This window comes from Piliocolobus tephrosceles, chromosome 19 (assembly GCF_002776525.5).
Source record: "Piliocolobus tephrosceles isolate RC106 chromosome 19, ASM277652v3, whole genome shotgun sequence".
Classification (NCBI taxonomy): Eukaryota; Metazoa; Chordata; class Mammalia; order Primates; family Cercopithecidae; genus Piliocolobus; species Piliocolobus tephrosceles.
The window spans coordinates 60,935,224-60,959,326 of NC_045452.1; the positions used below are offsets into that span (position 1 = coordinate 60,935,224).

General features: G+C 37.3%; 1 protein-coding gene across 2 annotated transcripts in view; it reads right to left on the minus strand.

The window, feature by feature from the left end:
* Positions 1-24,103, minus strand: part of CHODL (chondrolectin) — a 467,165-nt gene that overhangs the window by 113,924 nt on the left and 329,138 nt on the right. The window lies entirely within an intron of this gene.

The following is a 24,103-nucleotide window of genomic DNA, read 5'->3' on the forward strand; positions in this document are numbered from 1 at the left end:
AAATTGAACAGAGTTATATAATCTGTCCCAAAATTTAGCAAAATAGTGTTACTATAAACCAAGCCTTCAGTACTTAGGTCTAGCCAATATAATACACAGCTATAAAAGACTTGTGTAAACATTGGATGTTATCCAGTAATTACTAGAGATGATGAGATAGTTTGGAATATGGCATTTTTTACTCACATGTTATGACCCAAATGAGAACATTTGCCTAAAGGCATTATGGTTAAGCCATCTGCTGTTTGGCTGACACAACCTGCCTTAATGAACAGAAATAAAGTCTTCACGAAGAATATGTACAAATGGAATATATCTATAATGTTACGAGTGAACTAACAACAGTGTCATTGCACTTTTCAATTTAACATTTGTTCTTCTCATCACTGTTATCAGAATATGTAATCTCATTTCTTTTTTGACCACAAATAAAAATGTTTTTCTGTATCGTTACCAAATGCATAATGGCAGGTAAGCAACATTGACTGTAGCTAGGAAGATACTCTCAATTGGATAATAAATAAATACACCATAAACATCATGACAGACTGCGTTTTCAACGATACCCACAACGTATCTTCCATCTCACACATCCTTGCTTCTACAATGTAAACTTGGCACTCCTCCAACTGAGAGGTGTATATGTACACAGTCCTTGTGCATGTAAGCAGGTTTGTGACTTGCCTGTAATCAACAGAAGGGGTAGCAATGATGGGAGTGGTACCACATAGTTTCTAAGGTAACTTCTGCCTTCTTCACTGCAACACTTAAACTTGGAACTTTGAACTTGAATGTAAGCTGCCATGTTGTGAGGAACTTAAGCCACTCAGAGAGGCCAAGAATAGGCATACTTGCGGGCACTCCTAGACTTTGGGTCTTGCCAGCCAAGGATCAACATGAGAGTGAACAAGTATCGGATGACACTAGGGCCCAGACATCCCTCCTAGCTATTAAATCTAACTGAAGGCCCAGACATCAAAGAGCAGAGAAGGGCCAGGCCCACTGTGCCTTTCAGAAACTCCTGACCCACAGAAGCAAAGAACACATAAAGCTCTTCTCATGCCACCAAGTTTGAGGTGGTTTGTTTTATGGCAATCATCATGGATGAAACAGGCTAACCATAAGCAAACATATTTTAATTCGATGTTCACATTAAATTTAACAGGAATAACAACAACAAATCCATGAGCAATACTGAGCTTCATTAACACTGTATTGACCCAGACAGTAGACTTGAAAATCACATTCCTTCAAATTTTGCATCAACAGTTATACGAATGATCATTTTTATTTTTTTAATTATTTTTTAAACATTAATTTTTAAGTTTTATTTTTAATTGACAAATAATAACTATATATGTGTATATTTATATTTATATTTAGATAAATGTTGGTAGGCCAATGCTGGTAGGCATTGCTACCAGCAGTTGGTAGGCCAATGCTAATTTTTAACTGTAGCTACTTTTTTTCTTTCCAAGATAAATTGATTGAACATAAGTTGCCTTTAAGAGTATCTTTTAGCCCTTTGTCAGATGAGTAGATTGCAAAAATTTTCTCCCATTCTGTAGGTTGCCTGTTCACTCTGATGGTAGTTTCTTTTGCTGTGCAGAAGCTCTTTAGTTTAATTAGATCCCATTTGTCAATTTTGGCTTTTGCTGCCGTTGCTTTTGGTGTTTTAGACATGAAGTCCTTGCCCATGCCTATGTCCTGAATGGTACTACCTAGATTTTCTTCTAGGGTTTTTATGGTATTAGGTCTAACATTTAAGTCTCTAATCCATCTTGAATTAATCTTCGTATAAGGAGTAAGGAAAGGATCCAGTTTCAGCTTTCTACTTATGGCTAGCCAATTTTCCCAGCACCATTTATTAAATAGGGAATCCTTTCCCCATTTCTTGTTTCTCTCAGGTTTGTCAAAGATCAGATGGCTGTAGATGTGTGGTATTATTTCTGAGGACTCTGTTCTGTTCCATTGGTCTATATCTCTGTTTTGGTACCAGTACCATGCTGTTTTGGTTACTGTAGCCTTGTAGTATAGTTTGAAGTCAGGTAGCGTGATGCCTCCAGCTTTGTCCTTTTGACTTAGGATTGTCTTGGCAATGCGGGCTCTTTTTTGGTTCCATATGAACTTTAAAGCAGTTTTTTCCAATTCTGTGAAGAAACTCATTGGTAGCTTGATGGGGATGGCATTGAATCTATAAATAACCTTGGGCAGTATGGCCATTTTCACGATATTGAGTCTTCCTATCCATGAGCATGGATATCCAGAATCTACAAAGAACTCAAACAAATACACAAGAAAAAAACAAACAACTCCGTCAAAAAGTGGGCAAAGGATATGACAGACATTTCTCAAAAGAAGACATTCATACAGCCAACAGACACATGAAAAAATGCTCATCATCACTCGCTATCAGAGAAATGCAAATCAAAACCACAATGAGATACCATCTCACACCAGTTAGAACGGCAATCATTAAAAAAATCAGGAAACAACAGGTGTTGGAGAGGATGTGGAGAAATAGGAACACTTTTACACTGTTGGTGGGATTGTAAACTAGTTCAACCATTATGGAAAACAGTATGGCAATTCCTCAAGGATCTAGAACTAGATGTACCATATGACCCAGCCATCCCACTACTGGGTATATACCCAAAGGATTATAAATTATTCTACTACAAAGACTCATGCACACGTATGTTTATTGCGGCACTATTCACAATAGCAAAGACTTGGAATCAACCCAAATGTCCATCTGTGACAGACTGAATTAAGAAAATGTGGCACATATACACCATGGAATACTATGCAGCCATAAAAAAGGATGAGTTTGCGTCCTTTGTAGGGACATGGATGCAGCTGGAAACCATCATTCTTAGCAAACTATCACAAGAAGAGAAAACCAAACACCGCATGTTCTCACTGATAGGTGGGAACTGAACAATGACATCACTTGGACTCGGGAAGGGGAACATCACACACTGGGGCCTATCATGGGGAGGGGGGAGGGGGGAGGGATTGCATTGGGGAGTTATACCTGATATAAATGATGAATTGATGGGTGCTGACGAGTTGATGGGTACAGCACACCAACATGGCACAAGTATACATATGTAACAAACCTGCACGTTATGCACATGTACCCTAGAACTTAAAGTATAATAAAAAAAATAATAATAATAAAAAAAGAGTATCTTTTTACCTGTGTAAAATTTTCTTCAGAAAAATTTTCATCAAAAAATTATCCCAGGTAGGGTGAGTCACTGATTTTCCTTTCTATCCACATCCAAGGTCAAAAGAAATATGTCAGGTCATACTTCAGCAGACAATTTCCCATTGCTGTTGACTATCTCACACTATAGCAGTTAAACAGCAGGAACACTTGGCTTCTGACGTGAGTATAAAAATACTCCATGTCCATAAGGCCTTTAAATTGCTTGGTTCCAGGATTTCCTTTTAGCAAAATGATGACCCTGAGACTTTAAAGCTATTTACTGTAAGTGGCCTTCATCTAGCATTGCTTAGCAATTTATACTAGACTGCAAAAGACTAGAATTACATCAGCAGCCTCCTCACTAGACTGAAGGACCTGCTGCCTAAAGGCTCCCTTTGAAAACAACATTCCATTCAGGATTATTGCTTCCATGGCTGCCTTTCTAATGCTGATAACCTCAGTGAGAGAAATCACTTCCTGACTAAAGTGTTATATAAATAGCATAATTTAGCTAAACTCAATGGCCTTGTATTTCTACTACAAGGTTTCCCTAACAACCTCAAAATTCTTCCCTCTGTTTTGTCATATTTGAATTAACATTCTTCTTGGAAGATGTGATGAGAGTGAATACTGATCTCTCTTAAAGTCACAAGTTTTCAGAATTAGAGGGAAGAACCTCTTCTTTCCTAGCTCATATTTCACTGTAGGCCTGTTGCACCATCTATTCACTTCCTTCTCTCCAGAGGGTAGTTTGTAAGAAACTTCGGAGGGAACCAATGAATCCACAAGGTACATGAATTCTGGGTTACCACATGCCATTGAGTTTGCAAGGACAGGTTCTCTCAAGGGAGAACCGAGGGCTTGGCAACATTGGGGACTGGGATTGGGTAAGGCTGACCTGTTAGCCTGTTTTCTTATATCAGATTTATTAGGAATATGAGTGACATTTTGCTCTCTTCAACCTGACTTTTACCCATCTCTCATTTGTTTCCCAATTACGATGGGAAACAAAGATATAAAAAATAGTCACCTCTAGTACTAACAGGATGAATAAATATGTCTGTCTAACCCTATATTAGCTAATTTACAGTACAGATTTGCTAGAAGCCCCTCTCAATTCCCTGGCACTAATTCAAGTTTGTCTTTTAGGACACAACCAAGCTATGCCCTACATGGTGATGACCTTGTGCCTGTACACTATTATTATTCCATCTGCTTCTCTCAGCCTTCCGAGATAGGATCTCTACATATCTGCATCATCTTACACAGACTTGACATTCATTTTCTTCTACCAGCTTTAAGCTGTTAGAGAGCAGTGAATCCATCATTCTCATTTTTGGTCACCCATATTTAATACATAACATTAAATACACTATACAGAACACACCATAAACTTATGTTCATTAATTTTAGGAAGAATTCTAAAGATGCTGCTCCCCCAAGATTTCCTTCCTTTAGTTATTCAATCAAACATTAATCTGAGTATTTCTATGAGGGAAATTCTAGAGTTTAGGACAGCAGATGGAATTAAGGTTATTAAACAGTTAACCTTTTTTTGAGAAAGAAAAATTTTTCCTCTATCCTCTGAATTCTGTATCTGGGGGCTTTTGAATTAAACTAAAATTAGATGGATTAACAGAAGAAAAGGCACACCATTTTATTAATATTTACATGAATGATAAATTGTGGAGAAGCAACTAGGAAGCATATGGGGAAACTAAGGAAAGCTCAGGACTAAATCTGAACCAGAGGAAGACAAGATCTGTTCATGCAAACTAATCCTGATGTCAACTCCCATCTTTGATGATAAGAGTTCTTGTGTCCCTGGTAGAGGTGTGAGGAGTGGGGACATCTTCCTAAAAACAAGATGTAGTCAAATAACAATGATATCAATAAGAAATAAAACTTTGAGATGTATTGCTGAGTAAATAAACAATATTGCAAAATATGTATAGTACATAAGCCTGTTTACATACATATTTCCTATACCAAATAAAATTATGTGCAGTTAAACCCGTTTCCTCTCCAGGCTGGGCACACAGCTAAATTACATTTTCTAGTATAAAGGGAAATTATATTCACTGTCCTGTGGTTTGAAACACATAAACTTCTCACTTGCCATCCCTCTGTCTCTTCCTCCTGGCTGGAGGTCGATGGCCAAGAAACTCCAGTAAGAGGTGTTAATGGTACTGCACTGAATGACTACATGAAGCAGAGTGCCACTGCACTGCCCCACCTCAACCCCATCCTACCACTGGCAATCCCCTCCTGAGGGAGAAATAAGATTTTATCATGCTAAGCCACTGATATTTTAGAGGAAATCTGTTTTAGTAGTTATGGTATCCTAACGTTATTCATAGAAAAGGGTAAATATATATATTTATTTATATAAATAAATAATATATATTTATTTATATAAATATATATAAATATATATATAACATAGTCCTGCTTTTAGGCAGATAAGAGGGGGACAAAGAATTCTTTCTGTATCTGTTGATTTTCAATTGCTTTCAGCTCAAAATAATCCTTATGCCAAAGTGGCATATTTTGGGGGTAGCATAGTCTAATGCCTTTGACCTTAAAATAGATAAACTATTATAGATTTACCCAAATGAACATGATATAATCATGTAAGTCCTTAAAAGTGGGGGAAAAGGCAGAAGAGCTATTAAAAGAGATACAGCAGGAGAGGGAGACAGAGAAGTTACAAGGCAAAAAGGGAGGTCAAAGATATCTGAAGCATGAGAATGACTCATTCTGTCATTCAGGTTTTGAAGATGGAGAAAAGCAGCCATGAGCCAGGAAATTTGAGAGCCTCTGGAATCTAAAAATAAACCCCCAGCCTATAGCCAACAAGGAGATGGGGCCCTCAGTCCTACAGTTACATGGAACGGAATCCTGCCAACATTCTAAATGAGCTCTGAGGTGGACTTATCCCAAGAGCCTCCAGAGAGGAAATCAGCTCTGCTGACACCTTGATTTTGGCTTCATGAAACTCAGAGCAGAAAATCAGCTGAGCTAAGCTATGCCTGGATTTCTGGCCTATTAAACTCTTAGACAATAAACAGGTGGGGTTTTTGAAGCTGCTGGAGTTGGTTATAATTTATTATGGCAGCAATAGAGTGTATTGATCACAATGATAATGAATCAGTTATGTGTAGCCTGCTGCATTCAAGGGGACACGTAACAAGACAAATAATAGAAAGCTCTAAGAAATGTCAAGACCATGAGATAGCCCCAAATCAAGGATTTTCATCTTTGCGGATGATGGCGGCTGTTCCTTCTCTTAACTTCTTGTCAGAAGATTTATTTGGAGTCTAATAGTTATAGGCTGGCAACACAAATCTACGTTCATGTAGTGGGCAGAATTCTAAGATGGTCCAGAAGATCCCCACTCCCTGGTGCATATACCATGAACAATCCTTCCTCTTGAGGGATTCAACATGGTGGGATAGCTGTTCTCATGGTTATGTTATATCATGTAAGATCCATCTTAGCAAACTGGAGTGGGATTTTCCTGTTGCTTTTGAAGAAGTAACTGCCATGTTTTGACAGAGCCACATGGCCAGGATCTGAAAAAGGCCTCTAAGAGCTGAGGGCAACCCCTGGCCTGTATCCAGGAAGACTAAAGGCTTCTGTTTTACAAATGCAAAGAAAAAATGATTCCAACAACTTCAAGGAGCTTGAAAAAGGACCCTGAGCTTCATATGAGAACCCAGCCCTGGCTAACACCTTGAGTTGAGCCTCGTGAGATCCTGAGGAGAGGACTCAGCTAAGCAGTGCTCAGACTTCTTAACTCAGAACCATGTGGAAATGAATAAATGTGTTTTAAACCATGAATTTTGTGATAGTTAATTTGATATGCAACAATATAAAACAAATATAGATTCATTCAATTCTTCCAAGCCTATTATTTTATAGATGACACTATGGAAAGTAATCACCCTGCAGATGCATAACCACCAGTGAACTGCAGTGTTTGGACTAAAACCCTGGTTTGGCTTTGTGCTTGTGCATATTATATAACTTTTATCTGTTCAATGAATTGTTAATATGTCCCAAACTATTCCACAACCTCTTTTACCAAACTCTAAATAATTCCTACACTCAAATACTGATAGGTTATACACAAATTTAAACACACACAAACACACACACACAGTTATATACATATTGCCTACAGTGGACTGAATGTATCCCCTCAAAATCATGCTAAAATCCTAACCCTCAATGTGATGGTATTAGAAGGTAAGGCACTTGGAAGTGTGAGCTGAAAAAAAAAAAAACCTCAAACTGTTTTCCCTCTGCTTTCAACCACAACAGTCAACACAGAAGACTTCAGTGACCAAACGTATGGAGCATTTTCTCCACATACCAAAGAAGCAATCACTTCTGTAGCGGACCCCAGCTGAGCGTCCTCCAATTCAGTTTCAACACTATCTACCTGGCCATAGCATCAAATCCCACAGATTGAGGGCTCAGTCCCACATGACCATTCCTCGTCTGCAGATACCAGTTGTTAAGTTGGGACCTCCGGAACTTCTGACCAACCATTTTAAAACTGGAGTTCTCATGACCCGTTTTTTGGATTTGATTAAATTGCTAAAGTGTCTCACATAACTCAGGGAAACACATTTACCAGTTTACTGTATAGAATATTACAAAGGATACAGATGGGGAGATGTAAGGGTGAGTTATGAAGAAAGAGGTGGAGAGCTTTCATGCCTTCCCTGGGCATGACATACTCTAGGAACCTCTATGTGTCCAGCCATATAGAAGCCCACTGAACACTATCTTTTGGGCCTTTTACGGAAACTTCGTTGGATAGGTATGACTGCAGTATGGACAACTGTGTACAAATGTGACTGGATAAAAAGAGTATGATCTAATACTAGGCTAAGGGGGAAACCCAGCAAGGCCTGTCTGTTCAGATTCTTCTTGACCTCTCTGTGCAGCATTTCTTCCTCCTGGATATGAGGAAGAATTTCTGAAATGGTGAATCTTTTGACCTAGCATAAGACAAGGTAGGTCAGAGAATTTCTATTTTTTTTTTCTTTTTTTTTTGACATGGAGTCTCGCTCTGTCACCCAGACTGGAGCGCAGTGGTGTGATTTCAGCTCACTGCAAGCTCCGCCTCTCCGGTTCAAGTAATTCTCTGCCTCAGTCTCCCAAGTAGCTAGGATTACAGGTGCCCGTCACCACACCCAGCTAATTTTTGAATTTTTAGTAGAGACGGGGTTTCACCATCTTGGCCAGGCTGGTCTTGAACTACTGACTTCGTGATCTGCCCGCCTCGGCCTCCCAAAGTGCTGGGATTACAGACGTGAGCCACCACGCTGGCCAGGTCAGAGAATTTCTTTATGGCCAGTCCCAAGACAGAAAGGTGAAAATGATTAGAATATATTTTTAGCTTCTATGGCCTGCCCTGGGGAGAAATAACAAGGGTGTGGCAGTTATAAGCCAGGAACTGTGTATGTATATCATAGGAGGTAATTAGGTCATGCAAGTGGACTTCCCCTGAATGAGAGCAGTGCCCTCATACAAGGGACATCAGAGAGCTCCCTGGCCCTCTTTCCCACATGAAAAGGGAATTGTCATCAATCTGCAACCCAGAAAAGGCCCATCACCAGAACCCAACAGTGATGGCATTCTGATCTTGGGATACCAGCCTCCAGAACTGTACTGCAAACCAAAAATGAAATTCCCAACTATCTGAATGGACTTTCTCCTTGGCCAGGGCCCTCTTAAAATTTAACCTGGGAGAGTGGGGAGTGGGGTCAGACATACTGAGGCATGATGGGGAGTGGGGTCAGACATGCCTCATTATACCTCTCTAGCATTAACAGCAGCACAGACCTTACTTAGCCTGATAAGAAGCATTTACCATCTATCCTCTCTGAGGTCTGCTACCTGAAGGCTTCCTATGTACAAGAAGAACTTTGGTCTCCACAATCTTTTATCTTAACCCAGACATTTCCTTTCTATTGATCCCAGGTCATTAGATAAACTCAACCAATTATCAGCCAGAAAATGTTTAAATCTACCTATAACCTAGAAGCCCCTGCTTCAAGTTGTTCCACCTTTCTGGACCAAATCAATGTGTTTCTTTAATGTATTTGATTGAAGTCTCATATCTCCCTAAAATGTATAAAATCAAGCTGCATCTCAACCACCTTGGGCACATGTTCTCAAGACCTCCTGAGGGCTGTGTCATGGGCCATGGTCACTCATATTTGGTTCAGAATAAATCTCTTCAAATATTTTACAGAGTTTGACTCTTTTTGTTGACAGTACAAAATACCTTTCTATTGTTTATGCGCCGTCCAGTCTACGGTAGTTTGCTATGGTAGCCTAAACTGACTAAGGCATTGACTCATCCCAGTTAGCCAGTTTCCTATCAAAGGACAACCTAACTTATTGGACAGCCACATAGGCTACTTAGTCAAATTAAATTTTACAAAACGGGTGCAGTTCTCCTCAAGGAACTTTACATTTTTTGATATGTGTAACTAATTTGATATTATCATTGAGATGTAACTTGACACATAGAAGTTTGAGACTCCTCTTGCCTACTGAGACTGCAGAGAGTTAAAACAGCTCTGGAAAGTTGAAAGACTATGCCTTGGGTGTTCTCTACATGCAAAAGAAGGATCTTCACATAGACAGACCCATGAAACTCCTTCCTTTAAAAAAGAACCCCCAAAGTTCTTGTAAATATTTGATAGATATAGTTAGGAGGACTCTATGACATCTATTGCCCTGACTACCAGTGCTACAAACCACAATGAGATACCATCTCACACCAGTTAGAATGGCAATCATTAAAAAGTCAGGAAACAACAGGTGCTGGAGAGGATGTGGAGAAATAGGAACACTTTTACACTGTTGGTGGGATTGTAAACTAGTTCAACCATTATGGAAAACAGTATGGCAATTCCTCAAGGATCTAGAACTAGATGTACCATATGACCCAGCCATCCCACTACTGGGTATATACCCAAAGGATTATAAATCATGCTGCTATAAAGACACATGCACACGTATGTTTATTGCGGCACTATTCACAATAGCAAAGACTTGGAATCAACCCAAATGTCCATCTGTGACAGACTGAATTAAGAAAATGTGGCACATACACACCATGGAATACTATGCAGCCATAAAAAAGGATGAGTTTGCATCCTTTGTAGGGACATGGATGCAGCTGGAAACCATCATTCTCAGCAAACTATCGCAAGAACAGAAAACCAAACACCGCATGTTCTCACTCATAGGTGGGAACTGAACAATGAGTTCACTTGGACTCGGGAAGGGGAACATCACACACTGGGGCCTGTCATGGGGAGGGGGGAGGGGGGAGGGATTGCATTGGGAGTTATACCTGATGTAAATGACGAATTGATGGGTGCTGACGAGTTGATGGGTGCAGCACACCAACATGGCACATGTATACATATGTAACAAACCTGCACGTTATGCACATGTACCCTAGAACTTAAAGTATAAAAAAATAAAAAATAAAAAAAAAAGGTTAAAAAAAAAAAAGAGCAATTGTGTGTATTTCTCAAGGACAGTCAGTCGCTTTCATCTCATGGAGAAACAGAGGTTAGGTATCAGGAGTGTATGTGTGAGGATGGTCCATTCAGTGTGAACCCCCTTTTCCTGAGACTGCTCATGCCTGCCAATTACTGCCTGATGAAATAGTATTAAAAGAAGGCAAGAGAGCAATTAATGTGAAAAGCAGTTTTCCTTTTGTTTTTTCCTTCAAATATCATTAAAGCCTAATCCAAAACCTAACTCTGATGGTTATGTTTTACTTTTACAAATCAGGAAGAATTTAAACAGGACAGGCAAACAAATTCAAACAGAATGTTCAGCAAGGGAAAAAATAAGCTCTCTAATTAGAAGGCCAGTTCTCAAGGGCAAAGCTACTCCAGGCAAAACAGCCAAACTGGTGTCTTTATCCCATGGTTAGCAAACGGGTTTAAAAAAGGGCTCCATCTGACCTTTTTTTCTTTTTTTGACAGCCAATATTTTGAATTAAGATTCAAATGTGGGGTATATTTGAAATAAATTTCCATTTGAATGTTGATGATAAGTGGAAAGACAAAGACACTTCTGGGTTAATAGAGAGATTTCTTATACCAGCAACTAAACTGCCTAATTTTATGGAGTTTTAAGACATAATGAAATGTGTACAGTGTAAATGTGTACAGTGTAAATGTATAGTAATACTTTTCATGTAAGGAAGGAATCATGGAGAAGGAAATAATTTTCATAAATATGAATATTTGAAGGCTGGCTTATGTGACCTCATACCTCATAAATGACTCACTATGGGTTGTACTGTATCCATTTCCAAAAAAAGAATACTGCATGCATGGGCATAAGTACATTAAACTTCTATAAAACCTACAAATTCTCCCTCAAGTCCCCAACTCCCCAACTTTTTAATTAAATTTTATTCTATCATTTCTCTTCTATCTTAAAAAAAAATACATATAAACTACATTAAATGGAAGTGCTATACTCTCAAGAGATTTTGAAAGAACTGTTCAGTTATTTAGCAAGGATATTTTTTCAAAATATACCATTTTAAAATATGTATGGTTTTCATGGCATTTTAAATTAGGTTTCCAAAGACATAAGGTTTATCTTTGCTGTGAGTTGTGATTGCTTATAAAATAAAAAGTATTCATTCTTCAATATAAAAATCTCTACCAAAAATAAAGGTGGTACCAATGTGTGCTGCAGTTTGGGAGATGTCATGATGAGTTACGGAAGTTCACACAAATCATTGCTATTATCATCATGTGATAATAGAGGTCATATAGTCACATCCTCTTGATGTAGCTGCCTAAAGACCTGCTTTCCTTATGTGGACTGCTCCCACATAACATAAACCAGAAGGATACATCAGATTTCCTTTTATGTTTTAATAGCCTGAAATGAGATATACAATTACCCCTAAACCAATCACTGACAACTGGTGACCCTTGGTGTGATTGTTTAAATCAATCATGATTCATCACCTTGAGCTTAGGGAGGAACCTACTTCCCTGACCATGTGTTCATCAACTTATGAGCTGAGCAAAACTGGGTTTCAAAAGAATGAAGGGAGAAACTATTAGATAAGCTGTGTATTAGCACACTCCAGCCACACTGATTTGTATGCTTACTGTCTATGGCTCCTTCCACACTGTAACAGCAGAGTTGAGTAGAAGTGACAGAGACCAGATGGCCGAAAAAGCCTAAAATATTTGCTAAATGGCCCTTTGCAGAAAAAGTTTGCCAATCCCTGAAATAAAACAATCAACATTATCTTCCACAATTTACATGCCAAAGACCAAAACAGTTGAGAACTCCCTAAGATTATAAGAAAATAATAGAGATTATGTCTATAAGCCACACATAAAAAGAGGAATTACTTTCTCTAAGATCTTGTCTTTTTATTTACAGATTTAGCCACTTTTGAGGCAGTTGTTTGACAGAGACAAGGCTTAAGAATGCAACTGGAATAGGGAAGAACCAGAAAACAGGAAGCAGCAAAGGAGACAACCAGCACTTGGAGAGAGGAAGGGTGCTATTTCGAATGTGGTAGATTCTAGCTACTTCCACAATGACCAGGAATCTTCCAGAGAAAAGTTTGCTGAGTCTGCAGAGTAGGCCATTCCTCTTCTCTGTACACACATAACTAAACCTGAACATTACTAACCAAGTGTACTCTTCCATGTGATCTTTAAGCCCAAACACAGGAGTAAGAGGAGGAACTCAAACTGTCAAAACCTTTCTAGCAAAATAGCCCTAGAGAATAGCAGCATATTTAAAAAATATTAAAACTCTTTTGCAATGGTCAGAACATGAAGCTCCTTTCTCTTTGCCAAGCAGAGTACATAAGGCCAAGAAGGTAAAGCTAAAAGGATTAAAAGAGAATTGGAAAAAAGTCACTTTTCACCATCTTCCAAGATCTCAACACAATAGCAATGGGACAAGGTAGACATTTCAGGTTTGATCAAAATAACATTAGTCAGAAATGCTAGAAAAGCCAATAAGCCAGAAATAGTTTTTATGGGGCCAAATGAAAAAGAGTGGATGACAAAATATTCTTCTTTACAATACTGGTTACAAGGGGATACTAAGGGCTCAGATTAGCCACTTCTCTTGAAATAAAAGAGATGAGAGATATCAGTAAAAAATGTGTAAGTACTGTATTAGTTTGTTTTCACAGTGCTGTAAAGAAATACCTGAAACTGGGTAATTTATAAAGGAAAGAAGTTTCATTGACCCACAGTTCCACATGCCTGGGGAGGCCTCTGGAAACTTAGAATTATGATGGATGGGGAAGCAAACAGCATCCTTCTTCACAAGGCAGCAGGAGAGAGAAGTGCTGAGCAAAGGGGTCAGAGCCCATTATGAAATCATCAGGTCTGGTGAGAACTCGCTCATTTTCATGAGAACAGCATGGGGAAACCACCTCTATGATCCAATCACCTCCCAAAAGGTCCCGCCCCCACTACGTGGGTATTACAATTCAGATTACAATTCAAGATGAGATTTGGGTGGAAACACAAGCTAAACCATATCAGGTACAGTGCAGTAATGAAATTTCAGACTCATTTTTAGAACTTTTCCAGGCCAAGCGTGTGGCTCACGCCTGTAATCCCAGCACTTTGGGAGGCCGAGGTGGGCAGATCACAACGTCAGGAGATGGAGACCATCCTGGCTAACACGGTGAAACCCATCTCTACTAAAAATACAAAAAAAAAAAACACAAAGAAGGAAAACATTAGCCGGTCCTGGTGGTATGCACCTGTAGTCCCAGCTACTCGGGAGGCTGAATCGCTTGAACCTGGGAGGTGGAACGTGCAGTGAGCCGAGATTGCTCCACTGCACTCCAGCCTGGGTGACAGAGTGAGACTCCGTCTCAGAAGGAAAAAAAAAAAAAAAACAACTTTTCTGGTGTGCAGAAGATTCTTTCTTGATGTGCACAATTTGATTCCGTATTGAGTTGGAGGCACAAGAAAGTTGTTGCACATGTGTGAGTGTGAGTACATACATGCATCTATGTAAAAGATTTGAATCTTTCCCAGTCATCAGTGAAATCATCACAAAGTGAAAGGAAAAATAACCATAATCTGGTTTCTTTGACCCATGAACAAACTCAAGCCATATTCTCAGTTCAAACTGGAAGCTTCTGAGATTCTTTATGAAGTCTTAGAAACACAGTAATATATCTCCTAAACACTTGACAGAATATCAAGCTTTCTTTCTTGAACACATTGACACTGGATAAAACAGTTTATTGCCTCATTTTAACAGCCCACCTTCCACTCTATTCTATGTAACCAAGCATTCAGAAAAAAACAACTTTTAAATGACTATCATGCCATCTTTTCACATATAGGGTAAAGATGAATTCAACATCATATTGAATGCCGCTTTCTAATGAGCAGAGATGGTGAAGTGTTCTGCTTTACTGACTTGACCATTTTATTTACTAAACAATGTATTTGTAGTAAATAAAAGTAGGCTTCTAACAAGGTAAAGATTAATATTCTAGATTCGTTACTACAAAGAATAACAACTTAAATTTGAAATTAGTCATTTATAATTGACATACAAATAATTTATTTTCAAAGCATCAAAGTTGTAATTTTTATATAAAAATAATACTGTTTTGAATCTTTACTTTGTTAATGTGATTCTGAATATAACCTGCTTTCTTTGAAGCTTTTTGTGTTTACCTTATAGAACTTATCAGTATTTACTTCTTCCTAAACTCACTTGCCCTGCCCTCCTGAATTCAATGATACCATAGAAAGAAAAATTTCAAAATCTTCATACAATGGAGGAAAAACAGTTACTTTTTTATAACCTCCAAGGAAGAGGTGAGAAATAGATTTAACATTTTAAACAATATAACCTGATGCAATTATCTAAAATATTATTTCTAGAGAAATAGAGTTACATGAGAGCTTGTCGTATGATGGAATCAGTAAGTGGGATCCCTGTGGTCTTTGTGTGAACGTAAATCACCTCAAGGTAAGCACTTACTGAAATTGCTTTGCATGAAGTAGACTAGAAATCATTGCAAGTGACACGTACATTGGTTGAAAGTGAACCAACTTTCATGTAAATGAGGCCTTAAGGTTAGTTGTATATGTAAAATCAACAGTGATAATTGGAACAAGCTGTACAAATTCTCCTAATGGTAAAACCAAATTCCCTTATTGTTGTACCCTAACACAATATTCTACATAGCATTTCAGTTCTTTAGGCTAAGAAGCTAACAGAAAAAATGTTCTATAAGTGCCACAATAAAATATAATAATTTTCTTTTCTTTTTTTTTTTTTTTTTTTTTTGTTGAGACGGAGTCTGGCTCTGTGGCCCAGGCTGGAATGCAGTGGCCGGATCTCAGCTCACTGCAAGCACCGCCTCCCGGGTTTACACCATTCTCCTGCCTCAGCCTCCCGAGCAGCTGGGACTACTGGCGCCTGCCACCTCGCCCGGCTAGTTTTTTTAAAAATAATTTTCAAATATAAAGAATTATCCTCTCAGATATCAAATAACTCTGATATGATTCCCTTTACAATAAATGATCCCAGAAATTTAAAGTAAAATAAGCTTTATGTATAAACATGTATACCAAGCCTTGGGTACTATTAGCCAATCAAGGATAATACTATTGAACAAATACAAGAAATCCTACTAATTACATGTAAATATCTTTTGAATTAATCTGGATAACTGTAAATTACTAGACCAATGCTGCAAGTTCTGAAAATGTTGGTTATGTTACTGTCTCAATATAATCACTTTGTTTTGTTAGAAAAGTTAATGAAATTATAATACCCCAGTGTAGAAGGATGGGGAAAGAGATATTCAATTATGTTGAATAAACGGTGAACTTATAATTTTATAAAAGGACAGCCTAATTAATTTTCAGCAGCAGGAAGTAATTTTTCATAAATTAGGATGTTATTATTCTGAAAAATCTCTGTAAGACATCTGAATACCTAAATAAATACACATTGAGTTATAATAATGGCCAACTATTACCTAGCATTAATATATTCTGGATACTATGCTAAGTGATTTATATATTTTAAATCATTCACACAACAACACTAGGGACTAGGAGCTATTATTCTCCCATCTTATAGATGAGAAAAGTTAAACTCATTGAGTTAAGTAACTTGCCCAAAGAAACACAGTTAATATTTGAGGAAACTAGGGTTCAAATTCAGACCATCTTGCCCCAAAATTCATGCCTATAATCATAGAAAAAATCTTTAAACATAATTTATTTTTAATAGTACTCATTGACAGAAATAGACAAGGAAATTAATTTCTCTGTATAAAAAGCATGCTTGTCATAATAATTAAAATCATGAAATATTTTTATTATTTATGGTGTTAAAGATGTTAGAAAAATAGACACTGGCGAAATATTGGATTTAAAGAAAAGTCCAATCAATTGACACAAATGTTTCAGCAGAATGTGTGTATATACACGGTTACAGTATTCCTACTCCTTAATTTCTCATTATGTATGGATTACTTTATGGTGCTTAACCTGGAAAATATGCTTCTAGCACTTCATGCCCTGACAAATACTATATTTATGTAACTATGAATTCATTTACAGAGTGTTTCCCTCTAGGATTTACTGGAAAACAATAGTTCCAGTCACTGAAAGAGAAAACAAATATAGAAAGGAAGATGAGTAAATTAACTGATCTATAAAAATTACTGAATACTCTAGTTTTAGTAGAATCTAAACTATAGCTCATTATGTCTTCTCATTCTGAAATACAATTATCCTGGGATTCTAAAATCTTAGGGCTTTATATCTCTGAGCAACCCAAAGATAGAAATGCACAAAGCACTAAAGTATTCTGCAACAATCAAATGCAAAACAGATCCCAGTCAGTCAGTCAATCGTGTTTTCCACATACTGCTCTAGGCATGCAGCCAGCTATTGTCTGCATATATTTGTCAGAAACTAGAATAACACCTGATGGTTCTCCTGGCAGATCTGAATACAAGTTTTGTAAGAAAAGACCATTTGATCACCAGGGAACTCCAGATTTGAAAATTGTTGGAATAGAAAATGGATGGTAAAAAGTTGAGAAGAAAGGTAAGTCCAATGGAAATGGATCCGAAGTGGTCTCTCAGGGTAACATGACCCAAGCTGGTCTACCATAATCTGCAGTCTTCTCTTCAACTTCTTAAAACCAGAAACTAGGACTTAACACTGCACCCAGAAATAAGTGATAAAATGACTCTAACTAAATTCTCATAAAATAGATGTACAATTAAGAATACCAACATTATAGAAAACCAACATTGTAGAAAAGACCACTTTTAATTCCCACGTTTTCTTTAATACTCATAGCCAATAATTGGATCAGGACGTTGATCAATGGCACAGAATTAAAGCAAAGCTCAAGGATTTAAATGGGTGTGTTTTGCTCTGATGAAGCCTAAAGAAGTATTTCTGCCCACAAAAGAACATTTTGCTCATGAATGAGCTGAGTCCCTCAAATGTTGCATCTCTCTCCCGGGACAATGCTGGAACTGAAATTCCAAAGCTTGCTTCTCTAAAAGGACCTTTTCTTTACAAACCAATCCATTTACCCTTTAGTTACATTTTCTAGGTAGGCCAAAGAATATGATCTCTAATTTCAATAGGTTTGATTTTTGTTTGTTTTATTGACAAAAAGCAAACATATTTCTGCAATTTCCAAATTCTTTGGGGGCACCTCCTTAAAACACTCATTAAACATTCTCCATTGTATGATCTGTTCAACATTTAAATTTGGACAGGAATTCAAGTTTTAAGTGAAGCACAGGTCAGTTCACAGTAATCAGTAATACCTGGAGGACTGCCATCAAAACCTTCACATTGCCTCATCAGAGTCAATGTAGCTTCTTGAAGCTACATTGATTCTTACCTGCAGCTTGTTTGTTTCTTTGGCTTATTTCTCCTGCTGATCTACAAATGTAGGAGTTTCTCCCCACAACACATTATTATTTTCTTTTTTTTTCCCCCTATTCTTTCTCAAGGGATCTCCTCCAGGGTTACAGCCACCACACCTGTGAAGCCACCACACAAATCTCTGTTTCAAGCTTTAACTTCTCTAGGCATTTCCAAACGCCTGGAGGGAAGTGTCACGTATATAGCATGCTGTCAATCCCAATTCTCAGTTTCCAGCAAAATTTCATCATCCTCCTTTAAAAACCTAAGCAAATCTAATCATCTTCTGTGTTGCCCATTTCTAATGATAATACTTTGTCTCAGACACTAAGATTTGGACACTCAGAACATCTTTTCTCTACTGCTGTTCATTCCATTCATTTCACTCATTCCACAGTGTGTGGAGTGGTACATTTTTTCTTTTTTCACATGTTTGAGAGGGCTATGAAAATGGTCTTCCTAATTTTACTCTGCATTGTTAGTATTTATATATTTTATTTAATTTTGTATACTTCTACTGAATTATTTCTAAAGCTCTGCAATGATCATCCAAATTTCCTGCATATAAACCTTCAATAACTTTAGCCTTTACTTACCAAATAAAGCTCAAGTGTCCCCATGATTACCCCAAGTCCACCTTTCTGGGTTTATCTCCATTACTTTTCTTTTCTTCACTTTGATTTTTTCTTTTTTAAGCTTGATGCATTTATCTACACTATGCTTTCATCTTTGTCTAAAATATCCTCAACTTCAAGTTGGACTCACCCAGTAACTACTATATAAAAAGAATTCTATTTATTGATGGTATCTAAACAGCTACAGTTATACTGAATGTAGGTATCTAACATGAATGAGAAATATCTGTGCCAGAACATTCTGAATCTTAGTGTGGGAAAAAACAAAACAAAACAAAAAAAAAAAACAAATACATGTCTTTGTATCAAAATTTGCATTTACAAATGTGAGGGAAGTGCCACAACATAAAACGTCACCAAACAGATGGGTGTTTTTCAAGATGCAAGAGCTCTAAAAGTAATTATATGTATGTAATTATATACACCACATGCACCTACACACAAACACACCAGCAGTACCATCACCATTATCAACTTTCCACATTATTAAAAACAGCAAGGATGTTGAGTATTTTATTATGAAAGCAGAGTCCTTGTTAGTCCCATTTGCTGGCTCTATTTTTTTTTCCAGCTTTCTGGTACCTGGAACTTTTCAGATTCTGGAACAGAGAGTGAGCCATTACAGAAAAGTTTAATTAAATTAATATTCATTTTTCATGCTTCCTAGTTTTCCTTCCCCCTATGTGGAGTAGGTCTATAAGGGTTTTTCATATGAATTTATGAGTTGTAGTTAAAAGGAAATATTGGTAAGGCACGGGTAAGTCAAACTGTAAACAGTGGTCCATTAGATGAGTTACAGGTTTGCCTTATATAAAATTACATCATATAGAAAGGGTAGCAGTCCTAAGTTTACCACTGCTCTCTCTGTATAATGTTACACATCTTTAAATTTTAGGGATTATTAAGTTTACCTCCCATTTTGTAAGAAAGCGGTTGACATTTAAAGAGGTTAAGTAAATCATCCAAAGGTCAAGGAGCAAATATTATCCACGTTTTCAAAGTCTTCAATTCCTGTGTAAGCTTTCCATTTATTCTCAGCTCAGGGAGCGGACTCCAAAAAGATGTTCTCTTCCTAGAAATCTAGCCATTTTTATTAAATCAGTCTGGGAAGGCAGGAAAAGGAGAGACATTTACTTGCATTTTGTTTCTGTGAATTTAAGTGGCAGAAGATGGACTAGTACAGTAAGATAAGGATCAGGAAATGGACCAGGACAAACAACTCAATTAGGTAACAGTCCTTTTTGGCACCACAATCCACGTGATATTTCCTCCGTTTTCCCAAATATTTAGAGTCATTAAATATTGGTACAGTTTCCCATTCCCATTCCCACCTTTTTCCCTATCAGTTATGAACATTCAAATAGAGTACTCTTTCTAAAAATTAGTTAACAAATATAATTAACAGAAAAGACTACATAGTACATACAGCAAACATTAAACTAACAGCCTGGAATACATATCTAAATATCTTGGGTGATTTTAGCTTCAAAACTTGTTGCCATTACCTGCAACCATGTTGTTTTACTATGTTCTCTGAATGGGCCTGCAAGGTCTCAGCATACCAGAGAGTAGCTCTTACAGTTCCCAGGATTCCAGCGCACACAGTGGAGGTCGTGGTCAGCTATGCTTGGGATGAGCCATTAATGGTTACAGAGCCTTTCCATTAACCCAGTCTCTGCCCCCAGTTTACGTGGGACATGAACTTTCATGCCTCAAATTTCAGTAATGAATTTTATAACACATAACTCCCTGACACTCCAAAGGAGGGAATTGTGTCATTTTTGTTGATGGTTGCCATTTGTTTGCTTATTTTTATCACTTTTTTTAAACATGAAGTCAATTTTACGTCCAGTGGGTTCTCCAGTCGCCCTTCTCTCTACTTAGTCCTTCATTACTGAACCTCTTTAATCCCATCCCTAAATCACAGTCTTCGGCCTGCAATTTCCAGACAGTGTAGAAAGTTCTACCTACACTGCTGAATGTGAGATTCAACTGTGCTTATACAAAGTCTATTCATGACTCAAATAGACACGGTTTTTATTGGAGTATAAACATACATATGTACACAAATTCACAAATATAGTCATACGGCTTTTACATACACACATGCGCACATTCACATACCAACCTGATTGCAGCATTATGTTTTATGAAATGACATAAAAGAAAATAAAATATAGTATTACCCCAACTATTTGTTAGCTTTTTCATTTATACTGCAACTGCGCTTGAGTTCATCCATGCCTGTATCTGCAACTGAGTGCCCTGCTCAAAGAAATGAAGCATCAGCTCCTATTTGATATATTTCCAAGTCTTGGCTGAGAGCATTTCATCAAAGATGAACTGCACCTAATGCAATCACCAGAATTAAAGCAGTTAAGAAAATGTGACTCCTTGCCAAGAAACTCGGCTGTATTGTGCTCTTATTCGCTTGCTGTTCCAGAAAGTATGCAACGAGTACTAAGTCGCTGGCTGCAGTTCCAGAAAGAGGAGCAGGAACAAAAATGCTGACCTCAGTAAATGTGTTCTCACTTTACAATCCATGAAATTCTCTTTGATTGATCTACAAGGCAGTGCATCCATCCATTCCATTACTGTTCTTTCCAAGTACCTTTTAGGAACTTGCAAAATCAATATAATTCTGTAAATAAAATGAATCTCCATCAATATGACTATAAATATAACAGAAAAAGTTGTCATATTTTAATTGATAGTAATTTAAACTAGAAAACAGGAGGTGAGTGGGAATTCTATCATGGTCATCCACTTTTACTTTAGGAAAATGTTGTAAACACTATAAAAATAATAAGCTGGAGTGTTACATTAAAGTTCATTTAAATACTTTTAAGGTTCCATATTTTTAAGTTAAAGATGCATTGAAACTTTTCCCCAATTTTGGCTTAAATATGACCAAATCCCAAAATATATAACGATATGGAATAAATGGAATGAACAAAGATTTTACAGTAGAAAATAGAGTAAGGGGTTCTGGATCTACTAACAAAGATGATTCAGGATATAAATTGTTGGATACATGAAAAAAATAATAATGTTTTAATAAAGAAGTTGTGTAACAAAATGCTGTTTCATAGGAAGGGCAAAATGAACCTGACAATACATATTTTAATTCCTGGGTAATTTTCAGACAAAAGTGCTGTTTTTTGGAGGTTTTTTTGGTCCCTAAATTTCCCAAGACAAATTGAGTTTTTAAAATTGTATTCAGCAGAAAGTGTTTTTACTGTGGATAAACATACACTGCATATACATGTGTTATACCTGTGTATATAATAGAGTTAGATGTACATCCATACAAGCTATCATAATGGTAAAGACACGGCTACCTGAATGAACAATTTCTCACAGTAAGGCCAGCACCTCTAGGTATATAAGAAAGCATATACACGCATACACATGCATCTATATACCATCATTGTTATTTTTTTTTTTAAATGTATTTTCACTTTCCAGGCAAAGGCAGTATTTGCTTAAGAGGTAAATGACAATTTTGTTTAAGAAAGTCATTAATGAACATTTTAGCTTCTCAAAGTTAGTTCCATGGCCTGGTATAGCTTAAAGGTTGAGAGTGATATTGAATCAGGGGTTTGGAAGATGTAACTTAAGAGAAGTTAGGAAGATCTTGGCAATTAGGAGGAATCCTTAGAGAAAGGCACCTGTTGAAAAATGCTCTAAGTAGGTAAATGAGGAAATATCTGATATTTAACATATTCAAGTTGAAGTTGTTGACTGTGTTGTAATTCTCATCCATTATCCTGAATCTTTCCATTAAAAAATGCTAATCATGACAGTTATGTTTAGTTGATTTCTTTGAAGGAGGAACATTAAAAAAATTGTTAACATTTAAAGAAATTAGAGGAGGGCAAACGATCCCAGGAGCAATGATAGGAAGGTGAATAAATAAGAAATCAGGAGGAGAAGGAATTCAGAACGAGAGGTATCTGGACACTATCCATTCCTTTAAAACCCTCATAAATAAGGAAGAGGGTGTTGGTTTTACACTGCACACAGGAAAAGGATTTAAGTCGTTCTAAGTGGATAGAAGAGGAAGACTTTAGGCTACTCAGGATGCCCAAAACATCTGTCGTCATCCACCTTTGGTAACAGTTAGGGATGGCAAGCCAAAATCATTGTAAAAAAATGATAATGTAGTATGATGCCAATGTGAAATGAGATGAGCAGAAAGTAATCTTTTTTCTGTATCTCATGGTATGGTAGCATTGGACTTGAAGCACATCTTATGGGATTATCACACCAAAGCAGATTACATAATATGCCTCCTAACAAAAGCTATATATATATATATATATGGATATATGATGTATATCATATATATGAACGTGTGTGTGTGTATATATATATATGCCTTCATTTACCTTCTTCATTGAGAGCATCTGCTACTCTGTAAATAGTCTACACTTAAGATTCTTTCGGCCCCAACGTGTATATATGTGCACACACACACACACACACACACACACACTCCCACAGGATAAGCTACGAACTAAAAATGTAATTTGTACCAAATAATTATTTCTCCTAGGAAAGTGGCAAGGTCTATAAAACACTCAGTGGTGCCTCATTTTAAGATCTCCATTTGCATTCACCTGAGAGATGATGCTCCCCATTCCTGAGCTGTGTGGTACATGGGAAGCATTTTAAAAGGGAATAGAAACAGTCAAACTTAGGCACTGCTCAGTTTCTGTCTAAGTCAACTTTATTGTGGTGCTCAACTATTTTAAGCAAAACAGTTTGCTCAAGTGGATAAATATTGTGCATTTGATCCCTCTTTTTCCATGATGCTGGAGAACTAACAGTTGGTTATATTTGCTAAGTAAAATGAACATACAAAAAATAAATGCTTTAAGGCAAAGATGGCATTGTAGAAAATCTTTTTTTTTCTTTTTTATGGAGTCTTGCTTTGTTGCCCAGGCTGGAGTGCAGTGGCACAATCTCCACTCACTACAACCTCTGCCTCCTAGGTTCACATTATTCTCCTGTCTCAGCCTCCCAAGTAGCTGGAACTACAGGCACGCATCACCCCAGCTAATTTTTGTATTTCAAGTAGAGACAGGGTTTCACTATGTTGGCCAGGATAGACTTGATCTCGTGACCTTGTGATCCACCTGCCTCAGCCTCCCAAAGTGCTGGGATTACAGGTGTGAACCACTGCGCCTGGCCAGAAATTCTGATTTATCCATAAATTCACTCAGAAAACACTTACATTGAACACCTACCATGGCTGGGTACTATGA